The 18,947-nt window shown below is 36.2% G+C and overlaps 1 protein-coding gene and 1 non-coding gene across 5 annotated transcripts in view; both read right to left on the bottom strand.

Moving 5' to 3' along the window:
* The window catches only part of PPM1E (protein phosphatase, Mg2+/Mn2+ dependent 1E), a 196,396-nt gene that overhangs the window by 79,176 nt on the left and 98,273 nt on the right, over positions 1 to 18,947 (bottom strand). The gene's annotated exons all lie outside the window — the stretch shown is intronic.
* On the bottom strand, positions 15,891 to 15,997 carry LOC117202123 (U6 spliceosomal RNA). Its single transcript, XR_004484308.1, has one exon. It is a non-coding gene; the product is annotated as a U6 spliceosomal RNA (small nuclear RNA).

Genomic DNA, 18,947 nt, shown 5'->3' on the forward strand with positions numbered 1-18,947 from the left:
TCATTAGCAGTTCCTTAAACTGCTGTTTCTCATGAGAGTGCCTAGAGGAAGGTAAATCCATATGTTAAGCATAGTTAAGCAACTATATTCCTACAGAAGCAAATTCAAGGTTGATCTGTAAATATATACTAGACCAGTTAATGACATGCAACATATAAGAGTAGGCTGATACAAAAAGGGGAAATAAAGTCATCCAGTTATATCTGAATTCAACTCACCTGTATGACATCTCTTTCTCATATTATAATGATTAAAAGTTGATAGTCACCCTCTCCCAGTTTGGATATATAATAAAAACAAAGTTAGGGACTTCCCTGGAGGTCCAGTGGTTAAGAGTCTGCGCTTCCATTGCAGGGGGTGCAGGTTCGATTCCTGGTCAGGGGACTAAGATCCCACATGCCACGTAGTGCAGCCAAACAAAAAACAACTAAGTTATATCTGATGTACCTCAAGCACTACAAGTTTAAGTGATCATTACTATTTGTTCCTCACTATGTGGCAAAGGGTGTTTGCTGGCTAACAAGTCACCGCAACCAATGCCTTTTTTTTTTTTTTTTTAGATGTTGGGGGTGGGAGTTTATTAATTAATTTATTTATTTTTGGCTGTGTTGCGTCTTCGTTTCTGTGCAAGGGCTTTCTCTAGTTGTGGCAAGCGGGGACCACTCTTCATCGCGGTGCGCAGGCCTCTCACTATCGCGGCCTCTCTTGTTGCGGAGCACAGGCTGCAGACACGCAGGCTCAGTAGTTGTGGCTCACGGGCCTAGTTGCTCTGCGGCATGTGGGATCCTCCCAGACCAGGGCTCGAACCCGTGTCCCCTGCATTAGCAGGCAGATTCTCAACCACTGCGCCACCATGGAAGCCCCAACCAATGCCATTTTAAAAAAAGGGATTAATTTCCAAAATATACAAACAGCTCATACAGCTCAATATCAAGAAAACAAACAATCCAATCAAAAAATAGGCAGAAGACCTAAATAGACTTTTCTCCAAAGAAGACATACAGATGGCCAACAGGCACATGAAAAGATGTTCAACATCGCTAATTATTAGAGACATGCAAATCAAAACTACAATGAGGTGCCACCTCACACCTGTCAAAATGGCCATCATTAAAAAGTCCACAAATAAGTGCTGGAGAGGGTGTGGAGAAAAGGGAACCCTCCTACACTGTTGGTGGGAAAATAAATTGGTACACCCACTATGGAAAACAGTACGGAGGTTCCTCAAAAAATTAAACATAAAGTTGCCATATGATCCAGCAATCCCACTCCTGGGCATATATCTGGAGAAAATTCTAATTCAAAAAGATACATGCACCCTAATGTTCATTACAGCACTATTTACAGTAGCCGAGACAATGCGAGCAACCCTAAATGTCCATGGACAGATGAATCGATAAAGATGATGTGGTATACACATGCAATGGAATATTACTCAACCATAAAAAAGAATGAAATAATGCCATTTGCAGAAACATGGATGGACATAGAGATTATCATACTAAGTAAATCAGATAGAGAAAAACAAATATATCATATGATATCACTTACATGTAGAATCTTAAAAAATGATACAAATGAACTTATTTACAAAACAGAAACAGACTCACAGACATAGAAAACAAACTTATGATTACCAAAGGGGAAGGCGGGGCAGGGGGAGGGATAAATTAGGAGTTTGGGATTAACAGATACACACTACTATATATAAAACAGATAAACAACAAGGACCTACTGTATAGCACAGGGAACTATATTCAATATTTTATAATAACCTATAGTGGAAAAAATCTGAAAAAAAAAATATATGAATCACTTTGCTATGCACCTGAGACTAACACAACATTGTAAATCAACTATACTTCAATTAAAAAATAATAATAAAAAAAATTAAAACAGAGGCACTAGGATTTTTGGCAATGCAAATTTTGTATTTACTTGCTGAACTAGTGAGAAATGTCTCAACTCCAACTTATCTTATTGAATTTCAACAATATAATTTTAAAGTTTTGATTTATATAGCGAATTGAAAAGTTTCGCCTCAGTTTAAACTGTCATCTTTTTTATCAAAATGGAAATATCTTGTTTTTTATTATAAAAGTATTAATATGCTCATTATAAAAATCATAGTAAAGGGAATTCCCTGGTGGTCCAGTGGTTAGGACTCCGTGCTTTCACTGCCTAGGGTGCGGGTTCAATCCCTGGTTGGGGAACTAAGATCCTGCAAGCCAGGAGGCTCGGCCAAAAAACAAAAAACAAAAAGTTAAAAAAAAATCATAGTAAAAATAAGAATTAAAACTCTAGCTGTTGGTGTTTTATATAAAATAATAAAATACACATAGATAAGACATACATAATGTAAAATGAAGGACATTTCTTAAAAATATAGATGAGTATCAAAATTTATTCAGTTCTCTAAGAATTTTAATAGTTTCTCACCTTATCTCAATTGTTAACCACTTTATCTAGTTAAAGCAACATCATAGCTATGGTCTCCCTTACCTTCCCTCTAGCTATAATCAGAAAAGTAGGCATACCATTTATAAACATTAATTAATGAAGCCAAAGACATTAACCCTGCTTGCTTTCAATGAGGGCAGAGGCTAATTAGTACACTTCTTGGCAGACTAACAGTTACAATTATACTAGCTTTTCCAATGGCTGAAGTTTTTTAAATACTTCCTAGTTGTAATTGATTTTTATTGTATGACATTTGGCTGTATCTGGTTACTAGAGCTACCTTTAGAATAAACTGCAAAGAAACTGTACTTCATCGCTAGCTAGAGAAAACAAATTGTTAGTGCAGAATGACTGATTATTCAAAATTATCCTCAAGTATTCACATAAATGTTGTCACTTTCATAGTGTAGGTTTATAACTGATCTTGCTGTTTAATAAAAACCATTCTTTTAACTGCTTTTCTTCACTTTTTTCTTCTCCTTTATTCCATTCTACTGAGTAACAACACCATTACTTCAAATACTCAATAACACAGTTGCCAGTAGTGGTTTGCTAGAATTAAATTATGTATAGTGAAAAGTAACAGATAATTAGCAACAAGATAATAAAATATCAAGGTAGCTCTTACTTGTATGTCATTATGGTGCTAAGAGATAGCTCCCCCATGGGATAGCACTGTATTAGGAACTTACAGGTAGTTACCTAAGAGTTAAGGTAAACTTAACAAAATAGGAAAGGAAGGCAGTTTAATAAAATTCTTCCAGCTTTACTTCTCTAAGGAGGTCTTCAGTGGGAAGATTACTGGAGAAGTAGACAAAAGGCCCCCAGACACCTTAATGTATCATATCTGGTCCATGCTCTCTGCCTTCAACCTATCCCTCTCATGCACCCTTTGCTCCAGTCACATGGAACTACTTACACAGTAGAGGCAGCCATAACTATGTGTTGTTGTTGTTGTTGTTTTTATGTTAACACAAACTCATAGATGTCATTTCCTCAGCTTGAACCACCTTTCTTTTCTTCTTCACTTAGTCAACAACCCTTACTGGGCTTTACAAAACTCATTTAAAGCATTACCTGCTTCAGGAAACTTCTTTGACTCCTTTCTTTCTACTTGTATACCTTCATAGCATCTTTTTCATTTATTACACTAGAATTATTTATTTGCTTGTATAGTTTTCACTAGTCTGTAAGATTCTTAAGGGTAAAGACATATTGTACTCAAATTTATTCTATCTCAGCTCTCAGAATTGTATAGGCCTCAATAATGATTGTTGAGTGTTCTTAAATTCTCCAGTCTTTTTTTTTTTTTTTTTTTGGCCACACCGCGAGGCATGCAGGATCTTAGTTCCCCAGTTCCCCAACCAGGGACTGAACCCATGCCCCCTGCAGTGGAAGCGCAAAGTCTTAACCAATGGACTGCCAGGGAAGTCCCTGTTGAGTGTTCTTGAAATTATTTCAAGCTCAAGTAAAAGTCATAATGATACTTAACAGATCTGGGTTTTATGGACTCATTATAGATCTGTGGTACTTTATCATTCCTTAATGTCTATTAAAATATACAATAATATTTTATTTGGGAGATATTATTTGCCTTCTAAATAACTGAGGAAAAAAGCCTACGTAATAGGATGCTTTACTCTGATTTTTACAGCAAGACAAATATAATATACAACTTACTCATTTTATTACTCATGTTTCCATTATTCATAAGTGCTCAATAAAAACTGAACAAGCTAATAATTAACCCTAGGCAGAAGGATGGGGTGGCATCTGTACATCTATGGATGAACATGTAAGAGTTTCAGGGTAACTTATTAAGATTTTAATTTGCATTTTATTCGCCATTTATTTCTTCCTTCCCCATTCTAAATAGGTAACCAGGTCTTTGGGCTCCGTATTTAATGGAAGATCTTTACTGAATGGAAAATAGAAGTTACTCATGGATAATCTGCCTTCTAACTTTCATTTTTGGGAGTTTGATTTAAAGGCAAAGCTTCTGAGGCCTGTCAGGGAGACTGGGAAAGAGCCTCCCAAAGGCAATTTCCCCAGAATGGAAAAGGTTCAGCAATATCAGGCACAGCAGATACCTGAATCCTACTGCATAGCAGTGCTTCAAGGAAATAGCAAGACCACCAAGAAGAATGGCTGCACGGAGCACCTTGGGAGGCTATACTCTAGGTCCTGGGGGAGCTCAAAACCAGCAGAGACTCTCATGCACAAACTTGGCCGAAAAGCAGTAATGTCGTCTTACTTTAAGGAACATATGGGCTTTTTAAATAAGAATAGCAGTTAGGGGCTTCCCTGGTGGCGCAGTGGTTAAGAATCTGCCTGCCAATGCAGGGGACACGGGTTCGAGCCCAGCTGTGGGAAGATCCCACATGCCGCGGAGCAACAAAGCCCATGTGCCACAACTACTGAGCCTGCGCTCTAGAGCCCAAGAGCCACAACTACTGAGCCCACGTGCCACAACTACTGAAGCCCATGCGCCTAGAGCCCGTGCTCCGCAACAAGAGAAGCCACCGCAGTGAGAAGCCAGTGCACCGCCACGAAGAGTAGCCCCCGCTCGCCGCAACTAGAGAAAGGCCCGCACGCAGCAACAAAAGACCCAACTCAGCCAAAAATAAATAAATAAATAAATTTAAAAGGTTAGGGAAAAAAAAAAGAATAGCAGTTAGGATCATGATAAACTGCAGACAAGTGAGCCCATCCCACTTTGTTTTCTTTTAAAAGGCCCTTAAATTCTTAGGTCGGGGAGGAGAAAGGAAGGAAAGAAAGTGGGCCTCATTCTTCTCCATGGGCTCCCATGATGACTAATATGACTCACCATCTTACCAGGTTGGGCAATTCAAAGTCAGATTTATCAGAAATAAAATAATATTACATTTTTTAAAATATGAATTTTTGGTGTAAATTATCTAACTAAACATGACAATATGAACCTGTATGTTTCTAATATACTTTAGTACACGTTTTTCATTGTTCATTTTTGTATTATTTGTGCTTCACAGTCCCTATAGCGGAATGATTGAAATTGTTGCATTTTGGAAGTCTAAAAAGTTTTTTTTGGAAGCAAAACAATGATGGCTTTATGAGCAGAACTGATTATGGCTGTTAATAAAAAGTTCATCATCATAAGAAGTATAATACTGCAAGATAAATTTATAATTTAGATTAAGGGATTACAAACAAAACATCTGAAGGCATGGGAGAAAAAAGCAATCTCATTAAGTGTTCCCTAGAAAGGCGTATACATAGAAACTGACGACAAGACTACTTTCATCCCACATGCTAGACTAAATGAATGATATTTTGTTAAAAATCAAACAAACAAAAAACCACTGAAGGATCCCTAGCATCCTAAAATCTACCCATATATAAGGCTTATCTGGGAAAGATAAATACAAAATTCAGGGAAGTGCTTCAGTGGGAGGGAAGGGGCAGGCACAGGATTAAGGAAGGGCATGTAGAGGACCTTCAACTTAGATTTGCAAGGCTTAGTTTTAAAAAAATCTTTAAATAAATATAGCAAAACATTAAATATGGGTCATGGGTTTATGGGGTTTTGCTTTGTTCGTTTTTCAATACTAGTCTGTATTTTTGGAAATTTCAAAATCAAAATCCAGCATAAGCATGTATCCTAATTTTTTCCTGAGTATAAACCTTCTCCTCTGCAGTTTAGAATCAGGATAGTTTGATACAGAGCCTAGTGCATTACTGTGCTCAGTAAGTCCATGTTTGCACAGAACTTTAAAAGGTAATAAAAAAAAAAACCTGATTGGTTCATTATTCATGCCTTTCCAAATACAGCAGCTTCATCCAAATGAAAAAAGAACCAATAAAAATAGAGATAACAAGAGATATTCACTGGTATAAAATGTGTAACGATTTCCACTTCAATATAGTCTGCAATTTTGAATTAAGACAGACCCATTTGCAGAGAGATTTAATTGAGTTATTCAATTATAATTTATTTAATTTTAACTATGTGAAAGACCCTATGTTAAGTACTAAGGATACAGAAATGAATGAGAAAGGATCCCTGTTCTTCAGGAGCTCATAGCCTAAAGAATCCTGAAAAATATTAACATAAAATGTAATAGATGTTACAAAAATGTACAAGGCGATATGACATCACTCCATGAGTACTGGAGGGAAGGCTAATTCTGTCTGAGAGAGCTGGGAAAGGTTTCAGAGATAGGATAATCTTTAAGATGGAACTTGAATAATGAGTAGAAGGTCAAGAGATAGAAAAGAAAGGAAGATGTGCTTCAGGCAGGAATGAAAAAAATATATATATATATATATATTAGGTCCATATTATTCAGAGTCTCTATTTGCAAATCCACCTATGTACTCACTAAAATTTATTTGTAACCCTGAAGTTACTGTTTTCTCAGTCATTTATGGACATACACAGAGTGACAAAAAATTTGAGTTGCCTCAAGCACGCACTCCAAGATGAGGTCAAGCAAGGCAATACTCACTACTCTGCCTTCTTGTTTCAGCTTTCATACTGTTAAAAAAGTGTTCTTTTCACAGTCTATTTACTGCCACATCTGTCTCATTTTTGTGCTTTGTGTTGGTGATTCTGCTGTTTAAAATGGTCCTCAAGCATAGTGCTGAAGTGCTAACTAGTGTTCCTAAGCACAGGAAGGTTGTGTTGTGCTTATGGAGAAAACAAGCATATTCGATAACCTTCATTCAGGCGTGAGTTATAGTGCTGTTGGCTGTAAGTTCAATGTTAATGAATCAACGCAAACACACATAAAATGAGGTGTATCGAATGGTTGATGAAAACGTTGTGAGAGGCTCACAGGAACCTAACTCTATATTTCCCCTAGGAAATATGGCTCATTATTCACTAATTCAGTGTTTGTGGTGACTTTGTAGAACATAACTACTGTGAATAATGAGAATCAACAGTGTGTGTGTGCATTTGCGTGTATTCATTAGTTAACAAAATATTTCTTTGAATAAAAGTTATTTATAGGAACCACTGACTACTTTGATTAGATACACATAGCATAGTACCTTGTCTTGAATAAGTAATGAATAATTAACTATAATAAAGATAACTGACAGCTTATTATGCATACTTACAGTCTTTAAAGACTTTAAATAGCATAGATATTAAGAGGCATTTTGAAGTTTCTAGTAGGGGGCAAAAAGACCTTGCTTTAAAGATAGCTAAAATATTTGCAACCACTTAAGAGATGGGGTAGAAATTTACAGAAGCAGATGTGGCATAATTTTACTGATTTAGTTATTTCTACAAGGTATTATTGTGGATAATGGTAAAAGCAGTATGGTAAAAACTATGCATTAGAAAAATCCCAAGATTATTTTTAACAGTTTCCTCAATCAGTTAACAGAACTGAACTATTACTTTCCCAAAGTGATTCCAATGAGCAAAAAACATAGAAGATCCCACACACAAAGTAGCTCATTATAATAAAAAAGAAGCAGGTAATATCCTTTAACAGTCTTGTTGCTATAAGGTTAATCTTTACAGAAAGGTAGAACAAGTGAGTTGTACTGTTTAATACTTTATGAAGACTTTTCTTAACATTTACATTTCATGTAATTAATTATACCAATAGCTTTGAAGCACATACTTTAAAAATTCACATGTTCTTTCATTAGAATAAAGAAAACGAAAAACCAAAATGAACCTAAAAGAACACATACACACTTGGGTCATGATGTCATAAATCCTTATCTGATTGAAAAATGTTATATTTTAAGTTTATAATGCCACGTTTTCCACCTTTGGTAAATGGCCTGCATCTTTTAAATTATATTCAACAGTTCTACAATTAAGAGCTACATCTTACACATTTTAAATATTCATTTATAGTTTGGGTAGATAGTTTTCAGAAGCTAATGAGATTGACAATGCTAACAGATAAAAGTCTTCTGATAATTTCAAATTCTATTTAAAAATACAGAAAAGCAGTAAGGATGAAAATCACTGTTTAAAGAGGTCAGAAGAGAACAAGAGATCAACATCCCATAATGCAAGAAAAAATAGTACAAGTTTTCATTTTTGTAATAGATAGTAATTGTAAAGCCAGTTCCATGGATTTCACTCACTTATAGATAATGCTTAAATTTGTATCTCCAGTCATACCTCTCTTCTGAACTTCAGGTTCTTATATCCAACCACACATACTCAGTATTTCTACTCAGATAGGTGCCTCATCTGAATGTGTCCAAAACCAACCTCTTGATTTTCCCTTAAATTTAAGCCTGCTTTTTCCCCAAGCCTTCTCCATCTTAGTAAATGGCAATTTCATTCTTCAAATTGCTAAAACCAAACTCCTTGGATTTATCCTTGACTCTTTTCCTTTCTCATATACCACATAAACAAATCCTACTGTTTCTTCCTTCAAAATATATGCAGAACTTGACCTTTTCTTACTGCATCCAAGATTACCTCTTTGGTCTAAGCCACCATCATTTCTCACTTGGGCAGCTGTGTTAGCCTATAAACTGCTCTCACTTTTTCTACCTTTTTTCCTTCCTACTCTAGTTTCCACACAGCATCCAAAGTGATTCGCTAAAAAATAAATCAGATCATGTCCTTCCTCTGCTCAAAACCCTCTATTGCCTTCCCATCTCATTCAGGGAAAAATTCAAAATTCTGATGGTGGTTTATAAGACCCTATTTGATCTAATTCCCTGCCACCTCTCTGACCTTGTCTTCTTATACTCTTTCTTTCACTTCACTCTAAGTCACACAAATCTCTCTGCTGTTCCTCAAACCTACTAATAAGCATTCTCTCACCTCACTGTCCCTGAACTCCTTGACTCTTCTGCCTAGAAAGCTTTTTACCCAGATACCTACATCACTCACTCCTTCACTTATTTCAGATATCTACTTGATCTTATCAGAGAGGGTTTCCTTGATTAACTTACAAAAAAATAATCAAACTCCCTATGCACCCCTACCCCATCATTCTCTAGTCCCTTATCTTGCCTTTATTTTTTTCTTTATAGCACTTATGAAAACCACCTGACTGAAATATTTAGTGTTTATTTTCTGTCTTTTGCCCATTAGAATGAACTTAAGTTCCTGGAAAGAAGAGGCATTCTTTGTTTTTGTTCAGGGCTATATCCTTAGGATCTAGACTAGTACTAGCACATAAAAGATACTCAATAAACATTTGATGAATTATGAATGAAATGAATCCAAATAATAATTATTTTTTGACCCCGGCAGTGTGGCACATGGGATCTTAGTTCCCCAACCAGGGATCGAACCTTTGCCCCTTGCATTGGAGTCTTAACTACTGGACCGCCAGGGGAAGTCCCCAAATAATTATATTAAAAGAAGGTCTCACTTATAAGATCAATAAACCTAAACCTCTACAAGTTAATCTAAAAATTAATAATTATATGCTATAATAATTTTGTTTAAATTTGCTAGCCAGGATACAAAGAGCTTTATATATGCAATGGTTACATTTCTATAATTTAAAGTGTAAATCCCATTTTAAGACCTTTTGAATTTACATTTTAACAGACGATTTTTTAGAGCAATTTAAGCTCACAGCACAAGAGCTCCCTCACACTCTTTGCCTTTATACACACACAGCCTCCCCCACCAACAGTCAAGCCATTCTCTCTAGATTTGTCTCTTCTGGACATTTAATATAAACATAATCACAATTATTTATCCTTTGCATCTGGATTCTTTCACCTAGTGAAAGAATAGCTTTTAAAAATTAAAAGCTTTGGGGGGCTTCCTTGGTGGCACAGCGGTTGAGAGTCCGCCTGCCGATGCAGGGGACACGGGTTCGTGCCCCGGTCCGGGAAGATCCCACATGCCGCGGAGCGGCTGGGCCCGAGAGCCATGGCCTCTGAGCCTGTGCGTCCCGAGCCTGTGCTCCGAAACGGCAGAGGCCACAACAGTAAGAGGCCCGCGTACCGCAAAAAAAAAAAAAAAAAAAAAAAAAAAAAAAAAAAAATTAAAAGCTTTTTTAATTTTTAAAAATAGCTCATTGGTCACCTTGGAAAACAACTCTTTTATTTTTTTGGCTGCGCTGCACTGCATGTGGGATCTTAGTTCCCAGACCAGGGATCGAACCTGTGCACCCTGAAGTGGAAGCGCAGAGTATTAACCACTGAACTGCCAGGGAAGTCCCTAGTAATAATATTTTTGAAGTTCTTTCATGGTGAAGTATGTATCAATAGTTTGTTCCTTTTTACTGATAAATGGTATTACATTACATGGACATACCACTTTCGTTTTAATTGCTAAATAGTAGTCTATTATATGGATATACCACATATTGTTTAGAGTTGCCAAGGTGGGACCTTATCTTTCTTATGTGTCAGAAAAGAGGAGCCCTCAATGAATGCCAAGAATTAGAATTGATGAGAGGAAGAGGGGAAGTAAAGGAAATAGAATTGTGGTTGAGTAAAACCTGTTCCTAGCAGAGATGGAGAAGTCAAGCTCCAGTGAATTATCTGTAGGTAGAGGAACCTGCCCTGGCTGTAAGAATTCAAACTCTTTCCACTGGATCCTATGACCTGAGTTTGTTCACTACTACTTGCTTGCTATAAGGAGGAAGGTGAGGTCATGGCAGCCACCCTCTACATCTATAGGAAGAAAATTGGTCTTTTCTTTCCTGGTGTTAGAGATTGCCAATCCATTATATAATTAGGCAGTATAACTAAAAGCAAGTATAAAATATTTTTAGAATAACATTCATCTGATGACTTCTGGTTAAAAAATGGCAGATCAGGTACATGCATTTAACCCTTCTCCTTATAAAATGACAGCAAAGTAAATTAAAAGATTTAAATCCACAAGGAGAAAGCAACCAAAGAGAAGGCAACAGTAGATAAAATATTTCAATACACTTTTGGAAAAGGGAGAACAAATGGAGGAGTGGTATGTGATTTATCAGGTGGAAGAAACTATAAGCTCAGGGGGTCACTGGTGAGAAGAGAGCCAATTCACCCCCAAAGAACCTGGGAAACACTCAGACTTTGAAGTACCAAGTGGGTGGAGGGGAAGGACAAAATGAAAAAACAGGATGAAAGTGTATGTATGTGCCTGAAATTAATACAACACTGTAAATCAAGTATACTCCAATAAAATTTTTTTTTAAAAGTGTATGTATGTGAATTGTTGATTCCCCTCCCCACTCCCACATATAGAATGCCAGCAGCTAAATGCACATACTCCAGCCCTGATAAGAGAATGAAAGTTTACCTCTAGAGAAATTGAAAAGGAGTGTTCTAGATCAGGAGACACCGGGCAAGGTAGAGACTAGAAGTGAGACAGAATAAAAAGAAAGGGATTTATCGAAATATCAAATGGCAGGACTTTAATTCCTCTAACCATTCCTCTACCCACCCCGCCCCACCCTTAAACACTTGCATTTTATTGCCCGGGCAAGAAATTTGTAAGGTCTTTTTCTAGAGGAACGGAGCAATCCTAGAGAAAAGTCTTCCTCATAGTGATGTATGGCCATGTCTCCATCCCCAAATGAGGCTACTCACAATAAATCTTCTCACTCCTAAAAAGCTTCTAATCAGTTTAAAACAAATATATACAGACCATCAACAGTCACCAGAAATGTAAGGAAATCATGAAAGATTAAAATCAGACATCAAAAGAGATATTTGATACTTAAAACATAATTGCTGAAATAAGGCATAAAATAGAGGTTGTGAAAATCCTCAGGAAAGTAGAACTAAATATGAAATGGAAAAGTGAAAGAAAAGATAGTTAAAGAACCAATCTAGGGAGATTACTTTTGACTAACAGGAGTTCCAGGAAAAGAGGACAAAGAAAAGAGATGGAAGAAAATAATAACAAATACTTATCAAAGGCAGAGTATATGTGCTAAGCATTGCTCTAAGTGCTTTAAGTAAATTAATTTTAATTAACTAATTAATTCTCCAGTCAGCCTATGAAGTAGGTATTATTATTGTCCCCATTTTATAGATGAGGAAAATTAGGAATGTAGAAGTTAATCTAATAGCTAGTAAGTATCAGAGCCAGAGTTCAAACCCAAGCAGTCTGGTGCCATGACTCACACGCTCAGCAACTATGTACTGCTGCCTCTCTACCAAAGAAATCATATTAAGAGGGCAGGCTAAGACGGCAGACTGAACGTGAACATTCAATTTACTCCCTCCAGAAACTCCACTAAAACACCAGTACGGGGAATTTTTTAAAATACATAATCCCAAAGAGTGAGAAGGCAAAGAGAAAAAGAAAACAACAACAACAGATTTTGGGACACCAGAAAGTAGATGATAGAGTGGTAACTGATTTAGCAGATGAAAGCCAAGTCTAAAACCAACAGTGAGGAAAGCTGAGAACAAACTCAATATATACCACAGAATCCTCTAAACAAACAAGAACTGGCAACACTTAGGTACCTGTAGAACTGCAGGTAAGTGGGGAGTGAGATGGATAAAATAAGAACTGGGTGAAAACGGTTTAAGAAGCTGTTAGATCCCTAGGTCCCCTCTCTCTGTTCTACATGCCTAGGTGACTGCCTCCCCCTAGTTCCCTAATCCTGGCAGAAGTCTGCCACTTATCCCCTGGAGAGGGTAAAACAGGGATTCTTGATTAGGGGACACCAGGCAGTTAAGGGCATAAGTACCATAGTGAAAAACAAAGGGATTAAATGACTTCATGCATAAGTAAATGCTGAATTCTAAGATTAGTGGTCCTCTTCCTCCATTCTATTTAGCCAGACAAATTAGAAAACTTTTTTTTATGAATCTGGGTTAGGGTCAGAAGATTCCCTAACAAATGACACAACCAGGTTATACTAGAATGAAACTCAAAACTCCTATTCTTGTGCTTAGGCCTCCCAATCTTAAGAACAGCCAGCTGAGGGACGTCCCTGGTGGTCCAGTGGTTAAGACTCCACGCTCCCAACGCATGGGGCCCAGGTTCGATCCCTGGTCAGGGAACTAGATCCCACATGCATGCTGCAACTAAGAGTTCACATGCCACAACTAAGGAGCTGGCCTGCCACAACTAAGGAGCCCGCCTGCCGCAACCAAGACCCGGCACAACCAAATAAATAAATAAATATTTTTTAAAAAAAGAACAGCCAGCTGAGATGACAAGATAACCTAAAGGAAGTCTATATATGGAAGACAGAGACCAAAATCAATAAGAGAATACAAAGCAATTAGGTAGAAAGAAATCATGCAAAGAAAATTTTAAGAAAAAAAATATTTCCAAGAGATACTTAAAACAAATTAAACTTTAAGAGAAATATAAAAAGAGGAAGGAACACTTCTAAACTAATTTTATGAGGCCAGCATTGCCCTGATACCAAAGCCAGACAAGGACACCACAAGAAAAGAAAATTACAGGCCAGTATCCCTGATGCACATGGATGTAAAAATCCTCAACAAAATATTAGCAAACCAAATTCAACAATACATTAAAAGGATTACACATAATAATCAAGTGGGATTTAATCCAGGGATTTAAGGATGGCTCAACATCTACAAATCAATCAATATGATACATCACATTAACATAATGAAGGATAAAAATATCATCTTAATAGACGCAGAGAAAGCATTTGACAAAATTCAACATCCATTTGCGATTAAAAAAAAAAAAACCTCTCAACAAAGTAGGTATAGAGGGGATATACTCAACATAATAAAGGCCATATATGACAAGCCCACAGCTAACATCATCCAGATTAGAGAAGAATAAGTGAAATTATTTGTTTGCATATGACATCCTCTTATATGTAGAAAACCCTAAAGACTTATTTAAAAACTGTTAGAATAAACAAATTCAGTAAAGTTGCAGGATACAAAATCAATATGCAAAAACTTGGTTGCATTTTTATACCCTAACAGCAAACTATCAGAAAGAGAAACTAAGAAAGCATGCTACAAACTACAAATACACCTACTACTGTATGAATAGCATTTTGAGTGCTTCTTAAGGGCAAAAATGAAACTTGAAGCAAAATAAAATCTCGTGTTCATCATGCAGTTTAAAAAAATGTACCATCCCAACAACAGAAAAACATAAACTCTTTATCCACTGAAGAGATATATACTCATATGTATTCCATGGAGTAATTCTCTTCAGATGAGGTATTTGTAAAATCTCTCTCATTACTGACAGTGCTGATGTGCTGACATCCTCAGGATGTTTCACTGAGATTCAAACTCACTGTATCCCATCTCCAGAGTCTCTTCTTTGATAAGCTGCATTTCCCCCCTTTTGTATTATCCATGATGTTAGTAAGGTTAGAACTAAAACAGACTTAATTACAGTACATTTCAAATAAGTTACTGAATATAGTTCTTTGTTCAGTCAACTCAACTTTGTTCAGTGATTGCCCATGAAAATTACAGGAGTGTTTAAAAACAAGATGAATAGGAGTCTTTTAAATTATGTCTGGGACCAAAGCTTTTCTTACATGGGAATTTATGAGATAACTTATATTTGGAGAATTGATTACAATTTTAGGAAAGTGAACTTTGTTCTGCCATATGGGTCTCAAAATGGCAATACCTGAAACACTGAGATTTACAAGTACAGTATGGAGTCCCCCCTTATCTACGTGGGATGTGTTCCAAGACCCCCCAGCGGATGCCTAAAACCATGAATAGTAGTGAACTCTAGATATACTATGCTTTTTCCTATACATACACACCTAGGATAAAGTTTAATTTATAAATTAGGCACAGTAAGAGATTAACAACAACTAATAATAAAATAGAGTAATAATAATATACTGTAATAAAAGTTATGTGAATGTGGTCTCTCTCTCAAAATATTGTACAAATTTAATGCCTTTTCCATCTTAACTAAGCATTGTATCAAGCACTGTGGCCGTAAAACTAGCATGAATTTGTTTATCTCGCAAAGTAAAACTGAGGATAAGGGGGACCACTGTGTATATTGTACCTGTTCGTTTTTTTTTTTAACATCTTTATTGGAGTATAATTGCTTTACAATGGTGTGTTAGTTTCTGCTTTATAACAAAGTAAATCAGTTATACATATACATGTTCCCATATCTCTTCCTTCTTGCGTCTCCCTCCCTCCCACCCTCCCTATCCCACCCCTCTAGGTGGTCACAAACCACCTAGCTGATCTCCCTGTGCTATGCGGCTACTTCCCACTAGCTATCTATTTTACCTTTGGTGGTGTATATATGTCCATGCCACTCTCTCACTTTGTCCCAGCTTACCCTTCCCCCTCCCCATATCCTCAAGTCCATTCTCTAGTAGGTCTGTGTCTTTATTCCTGTCTTACCCCTAGGTTCTTCATGACATTTTTTTTCCCTTAAATTCCATATATACGTGTTAGCATACGGTATTTGTTTTTCTCTTTCTGACTTACTTCACTCTGTATGACAGACTCTAGGTCCACCCACCTCACTACAAACAACTCAATTCCGTTACTTTTTAAAAAATACGGAACACTTCACGAATTTGCGTGTCATCCTTGCGCAGGGGCCATGCTAATCTTCTCTGTATCGTTCCAATTTTAGTATATGTGCTGCCGAAGCGAGCACTGCCTGTTCATTTTGAAACAAAGAATTGCTTCTATAAGAGCCAAGCAAAGAAAGATCAAAGTAAATTTATGAGACCTAACTACAGGTTCAGCCAAGATCAAGAGAGGATATCCTTTGACTCATTTTTGTCCACATTCCTCAAGGCATCAATTTAAACCTTACTTTCTTTCATAAGGTTCTTTTCTCCAAACCTTTTCTTTCCTAGTTGCCTGCTGCTAATTAGACAAATTGATACTGATACAAAGAGCGTATATTATGTAACATATAATACAGAGCTACTTGGTTATAGAGCTACTTGGTAGAAAATGTTGTTTCTCAAGTTCATTATGCTATATTAATTTACTAATCTAAAAGAAATCTGTAGAGCAGTCTTTCAGACCTTCTGTTTTTACATTTATAATTAGCTAAGTAGACAGAAGTTCTATTGTTTTTAGAAATAATAATTTTATGAGTTAAGCACATCAAATTCACGACAGGTTGCCTCTCATGGAAAGAGACAGAAATGAGACAAAGATGGGGTGGGGAGAGGACAAAGGGTAATTTAGCTTTATATAGTCATGTTTTATTACTTTTATTTAAAATTTTTAAATATTGTAATTTCTCAGAATAAAAATTTTTAAAAACTGTGTAGGAACTCATATATACTCCTCATCACAGCCAACCAATCTCCTTTCTATAGGCTGTATAGGAAATCACAATGTGCAGAGTTTCCAACGGGGAAAGGCCAGTTACTTTCTCCCACACATCTTTAAAGTCCCAATTATCCAATAAGTCACTGAGAAAGTACCCAAACGCTCTCTGAGGTAGTCCAAACCAGATTCTCACTAACTTCTCAAAAGACCCACATAGGCACATATTATTATTGTTAACTGGTATCTCTGAGGTCCAGAATCCACTTCTACCTGAGTAATGACATCTTCATATAGACATCTTACAGCATGAACACTCTGGCATAATTCATCTTATATTCTCAGACATGAAATATTATTTTCATCTGGGGAGATTTCTATAACTATTAGAATCTTGATAGAACTCTCAAAGCTACAAGAATATAATCAGTGATAAAATCATAAAACATTAAGTCTATTTGTTCTTCAGTAGTGAGAGACTGATTATACAAATAGACAATGACCAGATCATATACAACTCTGACACACAGTCTCTTTGGAGGGCAAACAACCTGGGAAGTCAAATCACAATCTCTGCAGCAATCACTTCAGAAGTTAGGATTTGGTCAATGACTGCCAGCTTCCTTTTTTTTTTTTTTCCCCCTCCACAGCCCACCACACACTTTCAACTCAGCACCAACCAGAGGACAAATATGCTTCCCAAACCAATTACCTAAGATGATTGGCTTCTAGTTAGCATTTCAGCTTCCCCACGCAAAACAGTCTCCAATCAGCGTATCTTTTCTCTTTTTCACCATAAAACTTGCCCCCTCCCATGTGAATCTGCCAAATGCAAGTGATGGTGGTAATTTTCTTGCTACCAATTGTTATTCAATTTCTTTGAATTTATAGCCTGTTTGTTCTCATTCTGGGTGGTCTTTCTTTCCACAGTAGTGCAAAAATCATGCAAAAAGAAAACTAACATTATGAGCATTTTATTCTAATCCGGTTAAGATCACACTTCAATCTGGCTGTTAGCTATTGTTCTGTTTGCCAATCAGCTCACCAGAAACAATTTATCTCTTTTGATAAATGGTTTTTCATCACTTGAAAGACAAATCTGGAATTCTACTTCAATATTTGATGTTTCAGACTCACATTGGTACAGTTTCTTTCTTGAGAACTGTGATCACTTGAAAATAATAACCTAAGAAAAGACTGCTCTATTTTAGAAAAACAATAATGCTGGTGGTATAACTTAGAACTAAATAGTGCAGTAAAATATCTGCTGTCAGTCTGTGAATATATCTGCAGAAAATATCAGAGGGTGATTCCTAAATTTTGTTGATATTGAAATGGTAAATCAGAGCAACCTACAAAGAGTTATGAAAATTTACCTGTAGTAAATTGAAGTTGTTTGGGGTAAATCGTGAGTTTACAGCTACAATGGCATAACTAATGTGAGTAGAAATTTTAATGACTTTATAAAAAAAAGGTTAAGAATGAAAACTCAAGAGCATTATATTTTCAATCACATCTTTGAGATTTGGTAATAATGTAATTACTTAAGGAAGTAAAACAAAACTCCAAAATGTTCTCAGTTCTTTGTGTGGTATTATATACCTGAAAAAAAATTTCAAAATCTTTGTTAGAGGAATGAAGTATAATATGTAGGAAGTAGTGTTTATAGTAAACATATTGAAGTTTTACCATAAATTATTTGCTATGATAGAGGAGCTTCCACAAATTATTAGAACAGAAGTTTTATCAAATGTTTTTTTAAACCACAAGTGGCCAGAGAATTGAATAATTTACTGACTTCAATTTTTATTTATCTTTTTTAAACTTCTATTATGTGCTATTCCAGGAAGTTGTTCTAAAGAGCTTCGGAGTAGAACTCTAGGCTTTCCCCTATATAGTTTACAATTTGAATTTTAATGTCATTATTTTGAAAAAATATTCCTATATTGTTAAAAAAAATAAATAGCCCCTTCAGAAATAGGTTCATCTGAAATTCCATTACTAACTCTTAAGAGCAGAGTAATCTGAATAAGCATTTCTACTAAATATTTCTACTAAGATTCACTGCCCTATCTGACAAACCCATTTCTTTCAGTTGCATTCATTATCTTGATAGCTTCGTCTAAGTGTTGAATATTGCTGAACAAAAGACCACAGCCTCAACTGTAGGACAATAGTAGCTCCAATTAGGAGCCAAAAGATTGATTTATGGTTCACACTTGAAAGGAGTGTTGTTATTCCAGAAGATGATCTCTGTATTATATGAAGTGATATACCATTTTAAAGAACTAATCCCATTTGGTTGAAAATCGTGAACCATG

This window comes from Orcinus orca, chromosome 19 (assembly GCF_937001465.1).
Source record: "Orcinus orca chromosome 19, mOrcOrc1.1, whole genome shotgun sequence".
NCBI lineage: Eukaryota > Metazoa > Chordata > Mammalia > Artiodactyla > Delphinidae > Orcinus > Orcinus orca.